The following is a 7,900-nucleotide window of genomic DNA, read 5'->3' as shown; positions in this document are numbered from 1 at the left end:
TAAATATGTAAATATATTTATTTCAATTCGGCAAATAGCTTGTTTTCCTCCTTGATTAGCACAATTCAATTCGAAATATATGGATTAAAGTAGATTTTTCGATATTTTACTCTATTCTGTCGATTACAAACACTCTTATTGAAAAACATTTTTATTTTAATGTACGTCGTAAGAATTTTTATGATATTTTTCTCGCTTCTGACGTCATTAATCCAAGATAGCTACAATCCCGAGGAAAAATGGGTGTATAGTTAATATGGTCAGATGTAAAAATCATACTTATGTAGAACCATAATTAGATAAGATCATATCGCGCCAAATTTTGGATTTTATTATATGATAATATAAATTACATATGTTATTAAATCTTTTTATATCTAATTATGGATTTTTACATTTGACCATATTATACCCATTTTTTCTCGAGATGAGTGAACAGGAGCCTTAACATGAAAAAAAATTTGATACTGAAATGTACGCATATTTGTCAGTCACGATATTTTATTTCTGACAAACCGATATGGAATTTTTATAATATAATTGTACAGCAATGTTTTTTATAAGTTTTATAATAATTTTATAAATTCGTAGTATTTCTTCTCTCTATTCTCTCGCCGGCTCACGTTTATCTAAAAACTCTTGCACGTTGCAATAAAGCTCTTCCGTATCTTCCACCTACCTATACTTATACCTATACCTATATCTATAATCCTAGTGGTGTTACGCGATACATACGACACTGTAAGAGAAATCTCTGCCAAAAAAAATGCAAGAGTTTTGTTGTATTTCGTAGTGACCGGCTACACGTAAGGATGCAGCGAAATACTCGCGGATTTAAAACCCAAAATTAGCATGCTGCGGCACGTAAAATCAAGGAAGGTCAGTATTGTTAAAAGAAATCCGCAATTCCTTCGTAGATTTTTTAATTAATTGAATTAGCGGTGATAACGTAACGCTTTTCTAAGATACACATCTGCGTGTCGCTCTGTATGACACACATCCCGTGTGTATCACAAAGTCGCGATTATACCGGCGACCTAGATCAGCTTAATTGCAACTGATACTTTGTGCGACGTGCGGCAAAACTTTGGTATAAAAATTAACCTTGCTTCTACTTTCATTCGGTATGCGTGGAGAGTAATTTTCGTAACGATTCGTAGCTAAATAATTTGCATATTCAAGTAGACGACGTTGCATGTGGCACAACTCAGCGGAAATCGCGACCGATAAAATTTCGATGAAGTGCGTGAAGTAAGCGCAAGTGAAATGTTCAAGCGATTCTGCCGACAAGATTAATTCAATTTCCAGATAATAATTCGTGTGCAGAATAATCGGTAGGAGGAAAAGCTATTTCTTGGCCGAAAAAACCTTTTTAGTGAAAGTTCTACTGGTTGCCGTCGCACGGTTTTGAATATTAATATTTAACACTCCGACCTTTAAAAGCCTGAAATAAAATTTACGTCAGGTCACAGTATATGTATCTCCTAAGTTGTACTTTACTGTATGGCTAATAACGATTGCGATAATATTCAATATTCATGATCAGCACGTACGATCTATTTTTAATAATAATATCTTATTGGCCTCTTATCGCGTCTGCAAACAAAAGTTCATATCTCGTCACGTCATGGACAATGATTTATCGAATATAACGACAAGTTAACAATGCTCCAAGGGATTTCTAGGCAATAAACGATCACGTAAATCGCGACAGATAACGGCAAACTTCATTTAACGATTGTGCTAGAGGCACAAGATCGATATGGACGATAAAAATTGCATATTGCGTTTTGTCGAAACATTGTTTATTAACATTCAGATATAGTCGCGTTGCGTAGGAATAAATACGCTTGCACTAGGTATTGCAAACTCAAATATAATCTTTTACTCTCTAGCTCGCTATTTCTCCCTGCAGTTTTCTTATTTTAAGCGCAGTTTAATCCAGTTATAATCCCTCGGATATGTGCTTACGTCACTTATATATTTTTTATAAGAAAACCATATTATTTTCTCGCAAACACTGAGAAAATAATGAGCGATTTTTCAAGCATTAATTGCATTATTAATGAAAACTATAAAACACATGTACCTAAATTCGTTTAATTTTTATTTACTCACATTTAACACATGTTTTAAACAATTACATATAATTTGATTTGCTTGTTTGGTAACGTAGTCGTTACACTGTTAATTATTAAAGGATGAAATTTGAACCAATACCTTAAGTTAAATAACATTTTGCTATTTTTAACTATGATATCTGTCAAAATTTATTATTTTAATACAAGACAGTATTAGTTTAACTTCATTGGTTTAGTTAAATTAATGATATATTGAGTAGGAGCAGTGGCGACCTATAGGAATGGTAAAAAAATGACTTAAATTGAGTGTAATTTGACGCTACGAATTTAACAATGTAGAAAAAGATTTCAATTAGATTTGATACGCTTTTCCTGCTTAATCAGAGGTTAAATAGTATTTTTCATTTTTTCCGGCGGCAATTTCTCTTTCACAAACAATTTCTTGCAATTAGCATAGAGTTGCAATTAGTATCACGACAAGTTCGCGAAAGTGACCGAGAAAACGTGGCACGGTAAACTAAAGTCGTTTAACAGCGTCACTTTAATGTCCGCAGTACGCAGTCTCTGTTCTTCGGGTAGAAACAATAACTCGTTCTTTAGATACATAATCGTACCTAGTGTGCAAAATGTCTTTCTGAAATTGTGTAACATTAAGTGCAAAAGCATGCCACCTCGTAGTCACTATTGTCTATCATTCTCTCTTTTTCTCTCTTCTTCTGTTATTTTTTACTTTCTTTGTAGCAAGAAAAGTGCATATAAAAATTTGACTCATGATGCACGTTACGCGTCAAAAACTTATGAGAAAAACATTCGTATTTATATTTTGTCTTCGACAAAAAGATAAAGCACAATACTAATAAATCGAAATAAAAGCAAATTTTCTTCCTCGAATAGAAATCTTTAACTCGTATCGCACATTGTGCAGATCCTCATTAAAACAAAACTCTCTGTACAGTGAGGAATATTGTTTTTTAAACGACGATAGTACAATCAAGCAACAATCTCGTTGCAGTGTGACCCGTACGATCGCTTCCCACGACACTTTTATTTCGGCGCCAATTAAATCACGAACAACAATTAACGCTGTAACAATTAGCATCGCGTTCTCCGCGACACATTCGCTTCCTCTCGCCCTCGGTTTTTCATTGTATTGTACGACGCTCTTTTGTGCTCTCTGTTCGATTATCACGCTAATCAAATTTCTGCCACGCATCGTTTCGTAACCGGACGCGATTGTACCGCATTGCCGTCGCGTCCATCGACGATTGTACCACCATATCTGCCTGCATTCGCCGTGGTGCAGAGCGGCGCGAGGAGTCCGAGGACGTCGCGAGGACCAATTCCTGTGTGTTCCTCGCCTCGCCGATGTCGGGCCAGTTAGTCGGTCAGTCCACCATGCCCCAGCGGCGACGGATTCCGCGATATGTCATCTCGCATTTCGTGACGAGATGCGACGAAGTCCCTGATCGGGCCGACGCGTAGAGATCCTCCAGGGAGAGAAAGGCGAACTATTTCTGTCTCCATTTGCATTCAAACCGGAAATAGAAAAGACGGAGGTATTAATATGAAAGTGTAGAGAGGAAGACAGAATCTCTACTATTTCCTGTTTGCATGCAAATGGCGGCGAATTAGCCAGTCTCTCTTTGGAGGGTCTCTAGGGCCGACTGAGCTATGCATAAATCGCGGATCACGAGCCGAGAAGTCCCATGCCGCGCCCCAATGTAGAAAGTAGGATCCTTTACATTGCATCCCGCTTCTACGCGCCGCAATCACGCACCACCGGCACCACAATCGATAGATTGAATTAGCGGAACGGTTCGACTAAAGAAGAGATCGCTTGTGAAAATCGCGTATAGGAACGCGCGATTTGTTGCGGCTCTTGTCATAATTTCGGTGAAACGTGGCACGTTTAAAGGAAATTTGTTTTTAAAAAGAGAAAACGTTGGGAATTATTTACCGGAGTACATTTACATTCAGGATCCTTCGAGTTTCATCGCGTTTGATGTATGTTAAAAGTAAATGATACTTAAATAAACGTGCAATTAAAAGGATCATTAAATTGCTCTGTATAATGAAACTGTAACTTGATTTTGATATATTCTGAAAAAATATATATATATTTTTTTTTTAGATTTATGTAAGTAATATCTAAAATCCTCTACGTCTACGTCGTCATTCGCAATCACATCGATGCTATACCTTGTGCGACAATACTCGATAAATAGCAACTGCTATTCATATCGCTGTTACTACGTTCATAATTATAATGTATTCGGTCATAGACAAATAATTGTAAGCGTTACACTCGGCTTTATGGTACCGCTGAAAGACTAAAATTGCAAGAACAACTTGTATAACCTACTTTGACTCTTCTTTAAACTTTTATTTACCTACCTACGTCCCGATTCTGTCGTAAATGTTCTTTTAATGCAAAATCAATCTAGAGGGAGATTTAGAGGGATATGTAGACGGAGATGTATATTTATTTATTTTTAATGTAAAGGGGATTATTAAATCTTTTCAATACATCGGATCACTACCGTATTTTTTCAATTTAAAACAAATTTTGTCATATTTAAAAAATTTATTTAAAATATATTTTAAATATTGCATATAAGAGATAATATATGAAATAAAAGCAATGTATGATGAGCAATATGTATGACATACATATTTAGAATATCAAAAGCTGCATAATTTGTTAACATGTAAAATTATATTTGTGCGGAAAACAAGATTGACATCAAACCGAACGCATTCGCGATTAGATATGAAACGTTTTATTAATCTCACAATTAACGTCATAAATCCATAAATATACTTCAACGACATTAAGTTATAACATTAATGATAACGTCATAGCACGTTACTTGATTCTTTTATCGTTGCCAAGTATTCGGTCCGATAAACATTACAACGTTACAGCGTCGATTCTACGTGAGGCATTCAGTCTAAAAGAAAAAAAATCCCGAATACACGTCGCCTCCGTATTCGTGTTTCGCTTTTTGCTTCCTCATAGAGGAAGCTTTGTTTTCGTAAAACTCGTATATGGACCTTTTAAAGGATCGCGTATAAAGCTAGGTCAACCAAATTTAAAAAATATATATATAAAAGAAGGGTTGAAAAGGCAGAAAAAAACAATGTTTTTTTAGTTTTCTATGCCAATGTGTTCAGAATGTTATAAAACGTCAAAAAATACACTTTTTAAAAATAGGCTGTCTGTATGTATGTACACATTGTAAATGGTGTGGTTGTTCTAACTTCCGCAAAGTTTGAAATATTGGGCTAAATTTTTTTTTTTAACCGATAGAGTATCATTAAAGGAAAATTGGTATTTAATTAGGTGATGATCGGTAAAGGGGTTCTTCCTTTATATAATTTTGAATTTTTTGAGAAATGTCCGTGATAGCTTTAACTTCCGCCAATTTTGAGATATCGGGCTATTTATAATTCTATTATATTTTTCAGTCTTTTTTACCCCTATTTCATATATAATTCTTTAAGATTTTATTGATTAGACCTAGCTTTAGACGCGATCAAATTTTTGAGAAATGACTCTTATGACGATCTAACATTATTTGAATAAAAATACATTAAAAAGCGGTACCCTAATCTGACCTAGAATAATGTAATATTTGACCCAGAAGAGGTTGAAGTTCGTAAAATTTCTGTGAAAATTATATAAAAATATAAAAAAAATTCCCAATTTGCACACTTTTTTGAATTTAGAGCGCGAAAGAAGGCTATTTAAAAAGGATTAAAGATCAACGCGCGGTCAAATGGAAAAATCCTAACAATCTCTCTCATTCTCCTCTTCCGACGAAAGTGTAACAGCATAGAGATTCGCTAGGCTAAGGAGACTAGATGATAGTGTGACTATATACGGGAATCGGCGGAGATACACTCCTCGACTCGAGCACACGCAATCTACGCTCCCGATGGACTTTCTCGGGGTCACGGAGTTGAACCGAGTGGTGTATCTGAAATCGCGGTGCACCTAAGAATGTTGGCAAAAGATGGAAGGAGCTGTTGTGTAGATGGAAACGACGGAACATCCTTGATAAAAACAGAGCTAGTATTTTGTTGGTCTCTCGTCGCCGAAGCGTATCCTTGCATGAAACTTTAAAGTAAACCGCGGAGCAGTTTAGACGAAGTTTCAGAATTCCGAAGAGTGTTTTCGGAACTAACTACGTGTTTGTGATCGAGCGAGGAACGCGAATAATCGATGACGCGGTAACAAACGGTTTCAGGAAGCTCGAAGATTATTGCATGCGATTTATTCATAAAACAACACCGTGTAATAACGTAAACCCACATCAAATCCCGTAAACGTGTGACGGAAGCTTGTCTTTCGAGGCACCTCATTAATTTATTAAGCCGCAGCGAGGTGATGTGTATACGTACGCGGCGAAACAGAAAAGCCAGCTACATTATTGAATCCCAGCGGATTCAATGCAAATCCCACGCGGCTGGACGCGAGAAAACGTCCTTTGTGCTGGGAGTGGCTTTATTCGAGTAACAACGATCGGTTCGTGTTTTTGGTTTACGTCATCTGACCGGGAAGACGCTGTTGATGAAGGGACTACGTTGTGGGTGTGTTAATTGTTTCATCGGCAATCGAGACTGCCGGCACGCGGCGGTGATAATAGTGCTGGTGATTCGCGGTCTCTCGAATTGCACGGGTTACATCATAAAGCGCGCGCGCTAATCCGGTTAATCAACAGCCACGGTGCCGGCGAAAACGGAGGAGCCGTGTAATTGGATGCCCGTTACTGTTGTTGCTGCTACCTGCTACTGTTGCTGCTGTTGCAGCTTCCCCAATGTGGCGACACGTGCGGAGCAATGCTATTATGCAGGATGTCGAGAATGATTCGCAGGTGACAGAAAGGGTCGAGCCCTATCTACTCGGTGAAAATGTCTCAATGTGCCGTGAAAGGTTCGATGTCGCACGTAGCCGCGATCCGCCATGGGTGGATCGATCGTTTCATCGGCGCGAAAGGATCCTGCACGTCCTCCTGCTGTTCGTAAGCGCCAGCGCACGAACATTGCCGTAACGTCTTACGCCTTACGTGAGAATCTTGCGTTACACGACACGCAAGCCAATTTTACGGCAACGCACAAAGAAGAACGTAACGTAATTAGTCTTATGTTACGTACGTTACGTTACGCTTTTCTTCGTGCGTTGCCGTAAGATTGGCTTGCGTGTCACGTAACGCAAGATTCTCACGTAATGCTGGGGCTACACTATGAGCGTTTTCGCGAATCGGATTCGCGAATCGTGCATTTGTATACCATGTGTGCTTAGCACGAATCTGATTCGCGAAAACGCGCATAGTGTAGCCCCAGTTTAAGGGCCAGGGCATGAACATTGCCGTAGCGTCTTACGCCTTACGTGAGAATCTTGCGTTACGCAACACGCAAGCCAATCTTACGGCAACGCACAAAGAAGAACGTAACGTAATTAATCTTATGTTACGTACGTTATGTTGCGTTTTTCTTCGTGCGTTGCCGTAAGATTGGCTTAAGGCGTAAGACGCTACGGCAATGTACGTGCGCTGGCCCTAACGCTGCTCATCTGTGACGTCCGACGTGAGCGCTACACTGCTCGACAAGATTTACTTTTTTCCCCATTGCTGGCGAGCGCACTTTGTGAAAAACAGTATTGGGCATTAATCAATTGAGGCTTTAATCAATTACTCAATTAATTGAATATTTAATTGTGGCATTTCAATTGCGATTAAATTTAATTGCAACTAATTTAGCTAAGTATGTGTATACGAACAATTAGAATCAAAAGCCATGCGATCCGAGCTTAGGTC

General features: G+C 38.1%; 1 pseudogene; it reads left to right on the top strand.

Moving 5' to 3' along the window:
* Positions 1–6,901: 6,901 nt before the first annotated feature.
* The window catches only part of LOC112465463, an 8,811-nt pseudogene continuing 7,812 nt past the window's right edge, over positions 6,902–7,900 (top strand).

Source organism: Temnothorax curvispinosus, unplaced genomic scaffold (assembly GCF_003070985.1).
Source record: "Temnothorax curvispinosus isolate PA1 unplaced genomic scaffold, ASM307098v1 QBEX01015209.1, whole genome shotgun sequence".
Lineage (NCBI taxonomy): Eukaryota > Metazoa > Arthropoda > Insecta > Hymenoptera > Formicidae > Temnothorax > Temnothorax curvispinosus.
The sequence above is the reverse complement of the archived record's forward strand: the minus strand, read 5'-3'. Positions and strand labels throughout refer to the sequence as shown.